General features: G+C 31.5%; 1 protein-coding gene and 2 pseudogenes across 5 annotated transcripts in view; 1 reads left to right on the top strand and 2 right to left on the bottom strand.

Annotated features, from left to right (window-relative positions):
* The window catches only part of LOC145241395 (uncharacterized), a 585324-nt gene that overhangs the window by 358385 nt on the left and 207411 nt on the right, over nt 1-19528 (top strand). The window lies entirely within an intron of this gene.
* Nucleotides 5860-5993, bottom strand: LOC145241804 (U2 spliceosomal RNA; annotated as a pseudogene).
* LOC145241803 (U2 spliceosomal RNA) lies at nt 12840-12973 on the bottom strand (annotated as a pseudogene).

Raw genomic sequence — 19528 nt, 5'->3', positions numbered from 1 at the left:
GTATTCAGACATATGGAAATATATCTAGCATAATCGATCTATTATATCTATAAAAGTCAGAATGTTTGCGTGTGGTTGTGTGTGTAAGGTTGCGAGAGAGAGAGAGAGAACAATTCTCAACCTATCTATTCAATAAATTTGTTATCTACAGATTTGACCATTTGTATATAGGGTATTCAGACATATGGAAATATATCCAGCATAATCTATCTATTATATCCATAAAAGTGAGAATGTGTGCGTGAGAGAGAGAGAGAGAGAGAGAGAGAGTAAGTACAATTCTCACCCTATATATTCAACAAATTTTTTATCTACCGATTATAAAATTTGTATATAGGGTATTCAGACATATGGAAATATATCTAGCATAATCTATCTATTATATCTAGAAAAGTGAGAATGTGTGTGAAAGAGAGAGAGAGAAGAGAGAGAGAGAGAGAACAATTCTCAACCTATATATTCAACTAATTTTTATGTACAGATCTGAAAATTTGTATACAGGGTATTCAGACATATGGAAATATATCTAGCATAATCTATTATATCTATAAAAGGTAGAATGTGTGTGTTTGTTTGTGAGTGAGTGAGTGAGTGAGTGAGTGAGAGAGAGAGAGAGAGAGAACAATTCTCAACCTATATACTCAACAAATTTTGTATCTACAGATTTGATAATTTGTATATAGGGTATTCAGACATAAGGAAATATATCTAGCATAATCTATCTATTATATCTATAAAAGTGAGAATGTGTGTGAAAGAGAGAGAGAGAGAACAATTCTCAACCTATATATTCAACAAATTCTATCTTTACAGATTTGAAAATTTGTATATAGGGTATTCAGACATTTGGAAATATATCTAGCATAATCTATTATATCTATAAAAGTGAGAATGTGTGTGTGAGAGAGAGAGAAAGAACAATTCTCAACCTATATACTCAACAAATTTTTTATCTACAGATTTAAAAATTTGTATATAGGGTATTCAGACATATAGAAATATATCTAGCATAACCTATCTATTATATCTATAAAATGACCATGTGTGTGTGTGTGTGAGAGAGAGAGAGAGTCAGAGAGAGAGAGAGAACAATTTTCAGCTTGTGTGTGTGTGAGAAAGAGAGAGAGAGAAAGAGAGGAAGGAAAATTCTCACCCTATATATTCAACAAATTTTTTATCTACATATTAGAAAATTTGGATATAGGGTATTCAGACGTATGGAAATATATCTAGCATAATCTATCTATTATATCTATAAAAGTGAGAATGTGTGTGTGAGAGAGAGAGAAAGAGAGAGAGAGAGAACAATTCTCAACCTATATATTCAACTAATTTTTTATCTACAGATTTGAAAATGTGTATATTGGGTATTCAGACATATGTAAATATATCTGGCATAATCTATGTATTATATCTATAAAAGTGTGAATGTGAGTGATGGAAAGAGCAAAAAATTCTCAACCTATATAACCTATAAAAGTGAGAATATGTGTGAGAGAGAGAGAGAGAGAGAACAATTCTCAACCTATATATTCCACACATTTTTGGGCACAGATTTGGAAATTTGTATATAAGGTAGGCAGACATATAGAAATATATCTAGCATAATCTATCTATTATATCTATAAAAGTGAGAACTTGTGTGTGTGTGTGTGAGAGAGAGAGAGAGAACAATTCTTAACCTACATACTCAACAAATTTTTTACCTACAGTTTAGAAAATTTGTATATAGGGTATTCAGACATATGGAAATATATCTAGCATAATCTATCTATTATAACTACAAAAGTTAGAATGTGTGTGTGAGAGAGAGAGAGAGAGAGAGAACAATTCTAAACCTATATATTCAACAAATTTTTTATCTACAGATTTGAAACTTTGTATATAGGGTATTCAGACATATGGAAATATATCTAGCATAATCTATCTATTTTATCTATAAAAGTGAGAATGCGTGTGTGTGAGATAGCGAGAGAGAGAGAGAGAAAAAGAGAGAGATAAAAATTCTCAACCTATACATTCAACAAATTTTTTATCCACAGATTTGAACATTTGTATATAGGGTGTTCAGACATATAGAAATATATCTAGCATAATCTATCTATTATATGTATAAAAGTGAGAATGTGTGTGTGTGTGAGAGAGAGGACAATTGTCAACCTATGTATACAACAAATTTTTTATCTACAGATTTCAAAATTTGTATATTGGGCATTCAGACATATTTCAATATATCTGGCATAATCTGTCTATTATATCTATAAAAGTGAGAATGTGTGTGATAGAGAGAGAGAGAACAATTCTCAACCTATATACTCAACAAATTTTTTATCTACAGATTTGAAAATTTGTATATAGGGTATTCAGACATATGGAAATATATCTAGCATAATCTATTATATCTATAAAAGTGAGAATGTGTGTGTGTGTGTGAGAGAGAGAGAGAGAGAGAGAGAGAACAATTCTCAACCCATATACTCAACAAATTCTTTATCTACAGATTTTAAAATTTGTATATAGAGTATTCATACAAATAGAAATATATCTAGGATAATCTTTCTATTATATCTATAAAAGTGAGAATGTGTGTGTGTGTGAGCGAGAGAGAGAGAGAGAGAGAGAGAGAGAGAGAGAACAGTTCTCAACCTATACATTCAACAAATTTTTATATATAGGGTATTCAGAAATATCGAAATATATCTAGCATAATCTATTATATCTTTAAAAGTTAGAATGTGTGTGTGTGAGAGATAGAGAGAACAATTCTCAACCTATGCACTCTACAAATTTTTTATCTACAAATTAGAAAATTTGTATATAGGGTATTCACACATATGGAAATATATCTAGCATAATCTATCTATTATATCTATAAAAGTTAGAATGTGTGTGAGGTAGCCAGAGAGAGAGAGAGAGAGAGAGAGAGTAAGAACAATTTTCAACCTATATATTCAACAAATATTTGATCTACAGATTAGAAAATTTGTATATAGGGTATTCAGACATATGGAAATATATCTAGCATAATCTATCTATTATATCTCTAAAATTGAGAATGTGTGTGTGAGAGAGAGAGAGAGAACAATTTTCAACCTATATACTCAACAAATTTTTTATCTACAGATTTGAAAATTTGTATATAGGGTATTCAGACATATGGAAATATATCTAGAGTAATCTATCTATTATATCTATAAAAGTGAGAATGTGTGTGTGTGTGAGAGAGAGCGACACAGAACAATTCTCAACCTATATATTCAACAAATTTTTTATGTACAGATCTGAAATATCACATTTGTATAGAAGTAGAAATCTTGATACCTACTCTGATACCTAATAAAAAAAGGACACTCTTTAGGGCGGATTTTTATTATAACAAGTCACTAATTAGAAATTATAATAAACATTCTAATAATTTAAGAATTTTACCAAAATAAAATTGCATGGTAATCACCCAATTTCTGCCACAAAATTTTGATTGGCAGAACTCATAAACATAAAATATATATTTTCTAATTTCATCTTTTTTTTTTCTTTTTACATAATCTGGTTTGATGTTTTCCCAAATATTCAAATCACTATATTTTGCTGCTTAATATCAAATACAGCAACTGAGTTATTTTTATGCATCAAACAATTACATTTTCTCATTCATCCAAACTAATCACTGAACATCAATTTCATATTTTCTTCACTAAAATATTACTGTGCTTGATGTCATCAAGTGGAGCGGATCATTTTTTTTTCATTTGTTCACACATTTTTCCAATTTATATATATTTTAAAGATTCTTAGCCTATGTCATTGCATACCAATCTGTTTATTAAAAGTTAAGGTTCACTGTAAACACATATGTTACACCAAAATAAAAACGCTTCAGATAATGTCTTGATATTCAATTCAGTTTCTCACATGACATCTTATGAAGTTAGTAGAAATGTTACAGACTTTTGAATCTCAAACACTTTCAATACTGTGCACTGATATTTTCTTTTTTGCAATATAAGCACATTCATGATTTTTTTTACAAACGTTAAAAACTTTCACATTGTGTAGCAATATACTGAAACAATTATAAAAATATTTGTTTTTATTTTGAATGATGCAGGGCATCTGAAGAGAGATTTTTCTAACAAAATGAAAGTATAATTTTTAGCAATAGGTATCTAGGAAAAGGCCACTACATATGTTATAAGTTCCAAATTTCCACAACCTGGCAAATACTGGTACATGCTAGCAAATTTAGATTTGCAATTACAAAATATGATTCTAATTTTTTCCTTTGCTCTTTATTCTAACACTACACTAAGTTTACTGTGTTATTTCGCTACAGTTGATATTGTGTAGAACAATAAGAAAATCATAGTGAACAATGCATTCAACAAAATTTCACACACATTTCTAGATACCTATATCTAATAAGTTCAAAAGAAAGGACACACTTAGGGAGGTATTTTGGTGGTCAAGTCACTAAAAAGAGATTAGCTGGTTTCCCGGCATAGCCCAGGATATAATAAAGATTGACTGAAATACATGTTCTAGCTGGTTTCTAGGCGTTGCCAGGGATGTAATATAGACACATTATGTTGTATATTACCTGTTATCTTCTCCCTAAGGTAAAACAATTTCATATACATGCTGTAAATTACCTATGCTAGGGATAAAACATGAACAATATCAGTCCTAGGGTAGATAAAACAAATAATACATAGAGATGAAAGATTCCTCTCCCCTAAGAATCAAACATATGTTCAATATCTGCTTTTGTTTTTTCATTGTTTATACGGTCCCGAGCAACGCCGGGTAGCCCTGCTAGTCTATATATATAAAAGGCAAAAATCGGTGTGTATGTATGTATGTATGTATGTTTGTTTGTAACGCTAAAACTTTTGAAAGACGGAACCAGAGTTGACAAATTTGGTATCATATTGCACCTTGATCACCCGGATGACAAATATCGAAATTTCACGTCAAACGGACCAGTAGAAAGGGGTCAACTGATCGTTTTTCTCCTAGGGGGGCCCCCCAAAAAACCTGTCATTTTAACGTTATTCAATACGTGTCACGTGACGTGACGTCAGCTCAAACTTTTGACAGACACAACCAAAGTTGACAAATTATGTATCATATTGAACCTTGATCACCCGCATGACAAATATCGAAATTCCACACCAAACGGACCATTAAAAGGGGGTGAACTGATCATTTCTCTCCTAGGGGGGCCCCCAAAAAAACCTGTCATTTTAATGTTATTTTAATGTTAATATTACATAATCCAAAAACGCTTAGTCATGTCACGTGACGTGACGTCAACATCCAGTAATGGCGAACAAATGTAAACAAACACTTTGTTTTACCGATACTTTTGTAATTTCTCTTCTGCTTTGTTCTAGAGATTATTAAACTCCATGACAATGTCTCCAGCGTATTTAACTGGTTAAAAATAGTATTTATACAAGAGTTTTAACGAAAAATATCAGGAAAAAATGTACAGGAATAAAAAAAAATTCAGCTTTCAAAATATTCGTCGATAAAAAAACCGATCTTTATATTTACGCTAGCCATTTTGTATATTACCACGTGACCTGCTATCTCTTAAACTGGAGGGGGGGGGATCCACTTGAATCCAACAAAACCAGTAATTTTTTTTTTCTATTATATATACATCATTTTCTATAAAATTAAGTGTAGACTTTATAATTAAAACAAAAAATGTTATTCATACTAAAAAAAAAAAAAAACGCTTAGTCATGTCACGTGACGTGACGTCAACATCCACTAATGGCGAACAATTGTACCTATTTACTATGCCTCCCCACGGGACAGAGTTAGACACCAGGGTCGTTTTTTAACGTGGAGAAAAGGTACAAAAATAAAAATTGTCTCAGTCGTGGAGGATTTCTCCTCCACCGAAAGAGAACAAGAAATAGAAGTGCAGCATCTGAAGAACAGATACTACACTTTGATCTTGACCAAAAGGCCAAGAATGCGAACAATTGTAAATAACAACTTTTTTCACAAAACCAACACCGTCTTTCTTTTTTTTCTCTCTCTTTCTCTCTCTCTCTCACCCACTTACTCTTCCCTCTCTCTCACCCTCTTTCTCTTGACGTCACACCACTGTTAAACTGTGGGGGGGGGGGAACACATTCCCAGGCATTATCTCCTATAGATGCACATTTTATTAGAAATTCAGCTTTCAAAATATTAGACGATAATAAAAATATAAAACCAACACCCTCTTTCTCTTTTCTCTCTCTCTCACCAACTTACTCTTCTCTCTCTCTCACCCTCTTTCTCTTGACCTCCTACTACTGTTAAACTGTGTGTGTGTGGGGGGGGGGGGAAGAGGCAGCTTGAAAACCAACAAAAACAGTGCACAGTTTCCCAAGCATTTGGGGTGGGAAGGGGGGGAAGAAGCCGAGTGCACAGTTTCGTGTGAGAGAGAGAGAACAATTCTCAACCTATATACTCAACAAATTTTTTATCTACAGATTTGAAAGTTTGTATATAGGGTATTCAGACATATGGAAATATATCTAGCATAATCTATCTATTATATCTATAAAAGTGAAAATGTGTGTGTGTGTGAGGTAGCCAGAGAGAGAGAGAGAGAGACAACAATTCTCAACCTATATATTCAATACATTTTTTATCTACAGATTTGAAAATTTGTATATAGGGTATTCAGACATATGGAAATATATCTAGCATAATCTATCTATTATATCTATAAAAGTGAAAATGTGTGTGTGTGTGTGTGTGTGTGTGTGTGTGTGTGCGTAAGAGAGAGAGAGAACAATTCTCAACCTATATACTCAACGTATTTTTATCTACGGATTTTAAACTTTGTATATAGGGTATTCAGACATATAGAAATATATCTAGCATAATCTATACATTATATCTATAAAAGTGAGAATGTGAGTGTGTGAGAGAGAGAGAACAATTCTCAACCTATATATTCAACAAATTTTTTACCTACAGATTTGAAAATTTGTATATTGGGTATTCAGACATATGGAAATATATCTAGCATAATCGATCTATTATATCTATAAAAGTCAGAATGTTTGCGTGTGGTTGTGTGTGTAAGGTTGCGAGAGAGAGAGAGAGAGAGAACAATTCTCAACCTATCTATTCAATAAATTTGTTATCTACAGATTTGACCATTTGTATATAGGGTATTCAGACATATGGAAATATATCCAGCATAATCTATCTATTATATCCATAAAAGTGAGAATGTGTGCATGAGAGAGAGAGAGAGAGAGAGTAAGTACAATTCTCACCCTATATATTCAACAAATTTTTTATCTACCGATTAGAAAATTTGTATATAGGGTATTCAGACATATGGAAATATATCTAGCATAATCTATCTATTATATCTAGAAAAGTGAGAATGTGTGTGAAAGAGAGAGAGAGAAGAGAGAGAGAGAGAACAATTCTCAACCTATATATTCAACTAATTTTTATGTACAGATCTGAAAATTTGTATACAGGGTATTCAGACATATGGAAATATATCTAGCATAATCTATTATATCTATAAAAGGTAGAATGTGTGTGTGTGTGTGTGTGTGTGAGTGAGTGAGTGAGAGAGAGAGAGAGACAACAATTCTCAACCTATATACTCAACAAATTTTGTATCTACAGATTTGATAATTTGTATATAGGGTATTCAGACATAAGGAAATATATCTAGCATAATCTATCTATTATATCTATAAAAGTGAGAATGTGTGTGAAAGAGAGAGAGAGAGAGAGAACAATTCTCAACCTATATATTCAACAAATTCTATCTTTACAGATTTGAAAATTTGTATATAGGGTATTCAGACATTTGGAAATATATCTAGCATAATCTATTATATCTATAAAAGTGAGAATGTGTGTGTGAGAGAGAGAGAGAAAGAACAATTCTCAACCTATATACTCAACAAATTTTTTATCTACAGATTTAAAAATTTGTATATAGGGTATTCAGACATATAGAAATATATCTAGCATAACCTATCTATTATATCTATAAAATGACCATGTGTGTGTGTGTGTGAGAGAGAGAGAGAGAGTCAGAGAGAGAGAGAGAACAATTTTCAGCGTGTGTGTGTGTGAGAAAGAGAGAGAGAGAAAGAGAGGAAGGAAAATTCTCACCCTATATATTCAACAACTTTTTTATCTACATATTAGAAAATTTGGATATAGGGTATTCAGACGTATGGAAATATATCTAGCATAATCTATCTATTATATCTATAAAAGTGAGAATGTGTGTGTGAGAGAGAGAGAAAGAGAGAGAGAGAGAACAATTCTCAACCTATATATTCAACTAATTTTTTATCTACAGATTTGAAAATGTGTATATTGGGTATTCAGACATATGTAAATATATCTGGCATAATCTATGTATTATATCTATAAAAGTGTGAATGTGAGTGATGGAAAGAGCAAAAAATTCTCAACCTATATAACCTATAAAAGTGAGAATATGTGTGTGAGAGAGAGAGAGAGAGAACAATTCTCAACCTATATATTCCACACATTTTTTGGCACAGATTTGGAAATTTGTATATAGGGTAGGCAGACATATAGAAATATATCTAGCATAATCTATCTATTATATCTATAAAAGTGAGAACTTGTGTGTGTGTGTGTGTGTGTGAGAGAGAGAGAGAACAATTCTTAACCTACATACTCAACAAATTTTTTACCTACAGTTTAGAAAATTTGTATATAGGGTATTCAGACATATGGAAATATATCTAGCATAATCTATCTATTATAACTACAAAAGTTAGAATGTGTGTGTGAGAGAGAGAGAGAACAATTCTAAACCTATATATTCAACAAATTTTTTATCTACAGATTTGAAACTTTGTATATAGGGTATTCAGACATATGGAAATATATCTAGCATAATCTATCTATTTTATCTATAAAAGTGAGAATGCGTGTGTGTGAGATAGCGAGAGAGAGAGAGAGAGAAAAAGAGAGAGATAAAAATTCTCAACCTATACATTCAACAAATTTTTTATCCACAGATTTGAACATTTGTATATAGGGTGTTCAGACATATAGAAATATATCTAGCATAATCTATCTATTATATGTATAAAAGTGAGAATGTGTGTGTGTGTGAGAGAGAGGACAATTGTCAACCTATGTATACAACAAATTTTTTATCTACAGATTTCAAAATTTGTATATTGGGCATTCAGACATATTTCAATATATCTGGCATAATCTGTCTATTATATCTATAAAAGTGAGAATGTGTGTGATAGAGAGAGAGAGAACAATTCTCAACCTATATACTCAACAAATTTTTTATCTACAGATTTGAAAATTTGTATATAGGGTATTCAGACATATGGAAATATATCTAGCATAATCTATTATATCTATAAAAGTGAGAATGTGTGTGTGTGTGAGAGAGAGAGAGAGAGAAGAATTCTCAACCCATATACTCAACAAATTCTGTATCTACAGATTTTAAAATTTGTATATAGAGTATTCATACAAATAGAAATATATCTAGGATAATCTTTCTATTATATCTATAAAAGTGAGAATGTGTGTGTGTGAGCGAGAGAGAGAGAGAGAGAGAGAGAGAGAGAGAGAGAGAACAGTTCTCAACCTATACATTCAACAAATTTTTATATATAGGGTATTCAGAAATATCGAAATATATCTAGCATAATCTATTATATCTTTAAAAGTTAGAATGTGTGTGTGTGAGAGATAGAGAGAACAATTCTCAACCTATGCACTCTACAAATTTTTTATCTACAAATTAGAAAATTTGTATATAGGGTATTCACACATATGGAAATATATCTAGCATAATCTATCTATTATATCTATAAAAGTTAGAATGTGTGTGTGTGAGGAAGCCAGAGAGAGAGAGAGAGAGAGTAAGAACAATTTTCAACCTATATATTCAACAAATATTTGATCTACAGATTAGAAAATTTGTATATAGGGTATTCAGACATATGGAAATATATCTAGCATAATCTATCTATTATATCTCTAAAATTGAGAATGTGTGTGTGAGAGAGAGAGAGAGAACAATTTTCAACCTATATACTCAACAAATTTTTTATCTACAGATTTGAAAATTTGTATATAGGGTATTCAGACATATGGAAATATATCTAGAGTAATCTATCTATTATATCTATAAAAGTGAGAATGCGTGTGTGTGTGAAAGAGAGCGACACAGAACAATTCTCAACCTATATATTCAACAAATTTTTTATGTACAGATCTGAAATATCACATTTGTATAGAAGTAGAAATCTTGATACCTACTCTGATACCTAATAAAAGAAAGGACACTCTTTAGGGCGGATTTTGATTATAACAAGTCACTAATTAGAAATTATAATAAACATTCTAATAATTTAAGAATTTTACCAAAATAAAATTGCATGGTAATCACCCAATTTCTGCCACAAAATTTTGATTGGCAGATCTCATAAACATAAAATATATATTTTCTAATTTCATCTTTTTTTTTTCTTTTTACATAATCTGGTTTGATGTTTTCCCAAATATTCAAATCACTATATTTTGCTGCTTAATATCAAATACAGCAACTGAGTTATTTTTATGCATCAAACAATTACATTTTCTCATTCATCCAAACTAATCACTGAACATCAATTTCATATTTTCTTCACTAAAATATTACTGTGCTTGATGTCATCAAGTGGAGCGGATCATTTTTTTTTCATTTGTTCACACATTTTTCCAATTTATATATATTTTAAAGATTCTTAGCCTATGTCATTGCATACCAATCTGTTTATTAAAAGTTAAGGTTCACTGTAAACACATATGTTACACCAAAATAAAAACGCTTCAGATAATGTCTTGATATTACATTCAGTTTCTCACATGACATCTTATGAAGTTAGTAGAAATGTTACAGACTTTTGAATCTCAAACACTTTCAATACTGTGCACTGATATTTTCTTTTTTGCAATATAAGCACATTCATGATTTTTTTTACAAACGTTAAAAACTTTCACATTGTGTAGCAATATACTGAAACAATTATAAAAATATTTGTTTTTATTTTGAATGATGCAGGGCATCTGAAGAGAGATTTTTCTAACAAAATGAAAGTATAATTTTTAGCAATAGGTATCTAGGAAAAGGCCACTACATATGTTATAAGTTCCAAATTTCCACAACCTGGCAAATACTGGTACATGCTAGCAAATTTAGATTTGCAATTACAGAATATGATTCTAATTTTTTCCTTTGCTCTTTATTCTAACACTACACTAAGTTTACTGTGTTATTTCGCTACAGTTGATATTGTGTAGAACAATAAGAAAATCATAGTGAACAATGCATTCAACAAAATTTCACACACATTTCTAGATACCTATATCTAATAAGTTCAAAAGAAAGGACACACTTAGGGAGGTATTTTGGTGGTCAAGTCACTAAAAAGAGATTAGCTGGTTTCCCGGCATAGCCTAGGATATAATAAAGATTGACTGAAATACATGTTCTAGCTGGTTTCTAGGCGTTGCCAGGGATGTAATATAGACACATTATGTTGTATATTACCTGTTCTCTTCTCCCTAAGGTAAAACAATTTCATATACATGCTGTAAATTACCTATGCTAGGGATAAAACATGAACAATACCAGTCCTAGGGTAGATAAAACAAATAATACATAGAGATGAAAGATTCCTCTCCCCTAAGAATCAAACATATGTTCAATATCTGCTTTTGTTTTTTCATTGTTTATACGGTCCCGAGCAACGCCGGGTAGCCCTGCTAGTCTTCTATATATATAAAAGGCAAAAATCGGTGTGTATGTATGTATGTATGTATGTTTGTTTGTAACGCTAAAACTTTTGAAAGACGGAACCAGAGTTGACAAATTTGGTATCATATTGCACCTTGATCACCCGGATGACAAATATCGAAATTTCACGTCAAACGGACCAGTAGAAAGGGGTCAACTGATCGTTTTTCTCCTAGGGGGGCCCCCCAAAAAACCTGTCATTTTAACGTTATTCAATACGTGTCACGTGACGTGACGTCAGCTCAAACTTTTGACAGACACAACCAAAGTTGACAAATTATGTATCATATTGAACCTTGATCACCCGCATGACAAATATCGAAATTCCACACCAAACGGACCATTAAAAGGGGGTGAACTGATCATTTCTCTCCTAGGGGGGCCCCAAAAAAAACCTGTCATTTTAATGTTAATATTACATAATCCAAAAACGCTTAGTCATGTCACGTGACGTGACGTCAACATCCAGTAATGGCGAACAAATGTAAACAAACACTTTGTTTTACCGATACTTTTGTAATTTCTCTTCTGCTTTGTTCTAGAGATTATTAAACTCCATGACAATGTCTCCAACGTATTTAACTGGTTAAAAATAGTATTTATACAAGAGTTTTAACGAAAAATATCAGGAAAAAATGTACAGGAATAAAAAAAAATTCAGCTTTCAAAATATTCGTCGATAAAAAAACCGATCTTTATATTTACGCTAGCCATTTTGTATATTACCACGTGACCTGCTATCTCTTAAACTGGAGGGGGGGGATCCACTTGAATCCAACAAAACCAGTAATTTTTTTTTTCTATTATATATACATCATTTTCTATAAAATTAAGTGTAGACTTTATAATTAAAACAAAAAATGTTATTCATACTAAAAAAAAAAACGCTTAGTCATGTCACGTGACGTGACGTCAACATCCACTAATGGCGAACAATTGTACCTATTTACTATGCCTCCCCACGGGACAGAGTTAGACACCAGGGTCGTTTTTTAACGTGGAGAAAAGGTACAAAAATAAAAATTGTCTCAGTCGTGGAGGATTTCTCCTCCACCGAAAGAGAACAAGAAATAGAAGTGCAGCATCTGAAGAACAGATACTACACTTTGATCTTGACCAAAAGGCCAAGAATGCGAACAATTGTAAATAACAACTTTTTTCACAAAACCAACACCGTCTTTCTTTTTTTTTCTCTCTCTTTCTCTCTCTCACCCACTTACTCTTCCCTCTCTCTCACCCTCTTTCTCTTGACGTCACACCACTGTTAAACTGTGGGGGGGGGAACACATTCCCAGGCATTATCTCCTATAGATGCACATTTTATTAGAAATTCAGCTTTCAAAATATTAGACGATAATAAAAATATAAAACCAACACCCTCTTTCTCTTTTCTCTCTCTCTCACCAACTTACTCTTCTCTCTCTCTCACCCTCTTTCTCTTGACCTCCTACTACTGTTAAACTGTGTGTGTGTGGGGGGGGGGAAGAGGCAGCTTGAAAACCAACAAAAACAGTGCACAGTTTCCCAAGCATTTGGGGTGGGAAGGGGGGGAAGAAGCCGAGCGCACAGTTTCGTGTGAGAGAGAGAGAACAATTCTCAACCTATATACTCAACAAATTTTTTATCTACAGATTTGAAAGTTTGTATATAGGGTATTCAGACATATGGAAATATATCTAGCATAATCTATCTATTATATCTATAAAAGTGAAAATGTGTGTGTGTGTGTGTGTGTGTGCGTAAGAGAGAGAGAGAACAATTCTCAACCTATATACTCAACGTATTTTTATCTACGGATTTTAAACTTTGTATATAGGGTATTCAGACATATAGAAATATATCTAGCATAATCTATACATTATATCTATAAAAGTGAGAATGTGAGTGTGTGAGAGAGAGAGAACAATTCTCAACCTATATATTCAACAAATTTTTTACCTACAGATTTGAAAATTTGTATATTGGGTATTCAGACATATGGAAATATATCTAGCATAATCGATCTATTATATCTATAAAAGTCAGAATGTTTGCGTGTGGTTGTGTGTGTAAGGTTGCGAGAGAGAGAGAGAGAGAACAATTCTCAACCTATCTATTCAATAAATTTGTTATCTACAGATTTGACCATTTGTATATAGGGTATTCAGACATATGGAAATATATCCAGCATAATCTATCTATTATATCCATAAAAGTGAGAATGTGTGCGTGAGAGAGAGAGAGAGAGAGAGTAAGTACAATTCTCACCCTATATATTCAACAAATTTTTTATCTACCGATTAGAAAATTTGTATATAGGGTATTCAGACATATGGAAATATATCTAGCATAATCTATCTATTATATCTAGAAAAGTGAGAATGTGTGTGAAAGAGAGAGAGAGAGAAGAGAGAGAGAGAGAACAATTCTCAACCTATATATTCAACTAATTTTTATGTACAGATCTGAAAATTTGTATACAGGGTATTCAGACATATGGAAATATATCTAGCATAATCTATTATATCTATAAAAGGTAGAATGTGTGTGTGTGTGTGTGTGTGTGTGAGTGAGTGAGTGAGAGAGAGAGAGAGACAACAATTCTCAACCTATATACTCAACAAATTTTGTATCTACAGATTTGATAATTTGTATATAGGGTATTCAGACATAAGGAAATATATCTAGCATAATCTATCTATTATATCTATAAAAGTGAGAATGTGTGTGAAAGAGAGAGAGAGAGAACAATTCTCAACCTATATATTCAACAAATTCTATCTTTACAGATTTGAAAATTTGTATATAGGGTATTCAGACATTTGGAAATATATCTAGCATAATCTATTATATCTATAAAAGTGAGAATGTGTGTGTGAGAGAGAGAGAAAGAACAATTCTCAACCTATATACTCAACAAATTTTTTATCTACAGATTTAAAAATTTGTATATAGGGTATTCAGACATATAGAAATATATCTAGCATAACCTATCTATTATATCTATAAAATGACCATGTGTGTGTGTGTGAGAGAGAGAGAGAGTCAGAGAGAGAGAGAGAACAATTTTCAGCTTGTGTGTGTGTGAGAAAGAGAGAGAGAGAAAGAGAGGAAGGAAAATTCTCACCCTATATATTCAACAAATTTTTTATCTACATATTAGAAAATTTGGATATAGGGTATTCAGACGTATGGAAATATATCTAGCATAATCTATCTATTATATCTATAAAAGTGAGAATGTGTGTGTGAGAGAGAGAGAAAGAGAGAGAGAGAGAACAATTCTCAACCTATATATTCAACTAATTTTTTATCTACAGATTTGAAAATGTGTATATTGGGTATTCAGACATATGTAAATATATCTGGCATAATCTATGTATTATATCTATAAAAGTGTGAATGTGAGTGATGGAAAGAGCAAAAAATTCTCAACCTATATAACCTATAAAAGTGAGAATATGTGAGAGAGAGAGAGAGAGAGAACAATTCTCAACCTATATATTCCACACATTTTTGGGCACAGATTTGGAAATTTGTATATAGGGTAGGCAGACATATAGAAATATATCTAGCATAATCTATCTATTATATCTATAAAAGTGAGAACTTGTGTGTGTGTGTGTGTGTGAGAGAGAGAGAGAACAATTCTTAACCTACATACTCAACAAATTTTTTACCTACAGTTTAGAAAATTTGTATATAGGGTATTCAGACATATGGAAATATATCTAGCATAATCTATCTATTATAACTACAAAAGTTAGAATGTGTGTGTGAGAGAGAGAGAGAACAATTCTAAACCTATATATTCAACAAATTTTTTATCTACAGATTTGAAACTTTGTATATAGGGTATTCAGACATATGGAAATATATCTAGCATAATCTATCTATTTTATCTATAAAAGTGAGAATGCGTGTGTGTGAGATAGCGAGAGAGAGAGAGAGAAAAAGAGAGAGATAAAAATTCTCAACCTATACATTCAACAAATTTTTTATCCACAGATTTGAACATTTGTATATAGGGTGTTCAGACATATAGAAATATATCTAGCATAATCTATCTATTATATGTATAAAAGTGAGAATGTGTGTGTGTGTGAGAGAGAGGACAATTGTCAACCTATGTATACAACAAATTTTTTATCTACAGATTTCAAAATTTGTATATTGGGCATTCAGACATATTTTAATATATCTGGCATAATCTGTCTATTATATCTATAAAAGTGAGAATGTATGTGATAGAGAGAGAGAGAACAATTCTCAACCTATATACTCAACAAATTTTTTATCTACAGATTTGAAAATTTGTATATAGGGTATTCAGACATATGGAAATATATCTAGCATAATCTATTATATCTATAAAAGTGAGAATGTGTGTGTGTGTGTGAGAGAGAGAGAGAGAGAGAGAACAATTCTCAACCCATATACTCAACAAATTCTTTATCTACAGATTTTAAAATTTGTATATAGAGTATTCATACAAATAGAAATATATCTAGGATAATCTTTCTATTATATCTATAAAAGTGAGAATGTGTGTGTGTGAGCGAGAGAGAGAGAGAGAGAGAGAGAGAGAGAGAACAGTTCTCAACCTATACATTCAACAAATTTTTATATATAGGGTATTCAGAAATATCGAAATATATCTAGCATAATCTATTATATCTTTAAAAGTTAGAATGTGTGTGTGTGAGAGATAGAGAGAACAATTCTCAACCTATGCACTCTACAAATTTTTTATCTACAAATTAGAAAATTTGTATATAGGGTATTCACACATATGGAAATATATCTAGCATAATCTATCTATTATATCTATAAAAGTTAGAATGTGTGTGTGAGGTAGCCAGAGAGAGAGAGAGAGAGAGTAAGAACAATTTTCAACCTATATATTCAACAAATATTTGATCTACAGATTAGAAAATTTGTATATAGGGTATTCAGACATATGGAAATATATCTAGCATAATCTATCTATTATATCTCTAAAATTGAGAATGTGTGTGTGAGAGAGAGAGAGAGAACAATTTTCAACCTATATACTCAACAAATTTTTTTATCTACAGATTTGAAAATTTGTATATAGGGTATTCAGACATATGGAAATATATCTAGAGTAATCTATCTATTATATCTATAAAAGTGAGAATGCGTGTGTGTGTGAGAGAGAGCGACACAGAACAATTCTCAACCTATATATTCAACAAATTTTTTATGTACAGATCTGAAATATCACATTTGTATAGAAGTAGAAATCTTGATACCTACTCTGATACCTAATAAAAGAAAGGACACTCTTTAGGGCGGATTTTGATTATAACAAGTCACTAATTAGAAATTATAATAAACATTCTAATAATTTAAGAATTTTACCAAAATAAAATTGCATGGTAATCACCCAATTTCTGCCACAAAATTTTGATTGGCAGAACTCATAAACATAAAATATATATTTTCTAATTTCATCTTTTTTTTTTCTTTTTACATAATCTGGTTTGATGTTTTCCCAAATATTCAAATCACTATATTTTGCTGCTTAATATCAAATACAGCAACTGAGTTATTTTTATGCATCAAACAATTACATTTTCTCATTCATCCAAACTAATCACTGAACATCAATTTCATATTTTCTTCACTAAAATATTACTGTGCTTGATGTCATCAAGTGGAGCGGATCATTTTTTTTTCATTTGTTCACACATTTTTCCAATTTATATATATTTTAAAGATTCTTAGCCTATGTCATTGCATACCAATCTGTTTATTAAAAGTTAAGGTTCACTGTAAACACATATGTTACACCAAAATAAAAACGCTTCAGATAATGTCTTGATATTCAATTCAGTTTCTCACATGACATCTTATGAAGTTAGTAGAAATGTTACAGACTTTTGAATCTCAAACACTTTCAATACTGTGCACTGATATTTTCTTTTTTGCAATATAAGCACATTCATGATTTTTTTTACAAACGTTAAAAACTTTCACATTGTGTAGCAATATACTGAAACAATTATAAAAATATTTGTTTTTATTTTGAATGATGCAGGGCATCTGAAGAGAGATTTTTCTAACAAAATGAAAGTATAATTTTTAGCAATAGGTATCTAGGAAAAGGCCACTACATATGTTATAAGTTCCAAATTTCCACAACCTGGCAAATACTGGTACATGCTAGCAAATTTAGATTTGCAATTACAAAATATGATTCTAATTTTTTCCTTTGCTCTTTATTCTAACACTACACTAAGTTTACTGTGTTATTTCGCTACAGTTGATATTGTGTAGAACAATAAGAAAATCATAGTGAACAATGCATTCAACAAAATTTCACACACATTTCTAGATACCTATATCTAATAAGTTCAAAAGAAAGGACACACTTAGGGAGGTATTTTGGTGGTCAAGTCACTAAAAAGAGATTAGCTGGTTTCCCGGCATAGCCCAGGATATAATAAAGATTGACTGAAATACATGTTCTAGCTGGTTTCTAGGCGTTGCCAGGGATGTAATATAGACACATTATGTTGTATATTACCTGTTCTCTTCTCCCTAAGGTAAAACAATTTCATATACATGCTGTAAATTACCTATGCTAGGGATAAAACATGAACAATATCAGTCCTAGGGTAGATAAAACAAATAATACATAGAGATGAAAGATTCCTCTCCCCTAAGAATCAAACATATGTTCAATATCTGCTTTTGTTTTTTCATTGTTTATACGGTCCCGAGCAACGCCGGGTAGCCCTGCTAGTCTTCTATATATATAAAAGGCAAAAATCGGTGTGTATGTATGTATGTATGTATGTTTGTTTGTAACGCTAAAACTTTTGAAAGACGGAACCAGAGTTGACAAATTTGGTATCATATTGCACCTTGATCACCCGGATGACAAATATCGAAATTTCACGTCAAACGGACCAGTAGAAAGGGGTCAACTGATCGTTTTTCTCCTAGGGGGGCCCCCCAAAAAACCTGTCATTTTAACGTTATTCAATACGTGTCACGTGACGTGACGTCAGCTCAAACTTTTGACAGACACAACCAAAGTTGACAAATTATGTATCATATTGAACCTTGATCACCCGCATGACAAATATCGAAATTCCACACCAAACGGACCATTAAAAGGGGGTGAACTGATCATTTCTCTCCTAGGGGGGCCCCCAAAAAAACCTGTCATTTTAATGTTAATATTACATAATCCAAAAACGCTTAGTCATGTCACGTGACGTGACGTCAACATCCAGTAATGGCGAACAAATGTAAACAAACACTTTGTTTTACCGATACTTTTGTAATTTCTCTTCTGCTTTGTTCTAGAGATTATTAAACTCCATGACAATGTCTCCAACGTATTTAACTGGTTAAAAATAGTATTTATACAAGAGTTTTAACGAAAAATATCAGGAAAAAATGTACAGGAATAAAAAAAAATTCAGCTTTCAAAATATTCGTCGATAAAAAAACCGATCTTTATATTTACGCTAGCCATTTTGTATATTACCACGTGACCTGCTATCTCTTAAACTGGAGGGGGGGAATCCACTTGAATCCAACAAAACCAGTAATTTTTTTTTTCTATTATATATACATCATTTTCTATAAAATTAAGTGTAGACTTTATAATTAAAACAAAAAATGTTATTCATACTAAAAAAAAAAAACGCTTAGTCATGTCACGTGACGTGACGT

The sequence above is a fragment of the Euprymna scolopes genome, chromosome 20, assembly GCF_053919585.1.
Source record: "Euprymna scolopes isolate OS-2025 chromosome 20, ASM5391958v1, whole genome shotgun sequence".
NCBI classification, from domain to species: Eukaryota; Metazoa; Mollusca; class Cephalopoda; order Sepiida; family Sepiolidae; genus Euprymna; species Euprymna scolopes.
The sequence above is the reverse complement of the archived record's forward strand: the minus strand, read 5'-3'. Positions and strand labels throughout refer to the sequence as shown.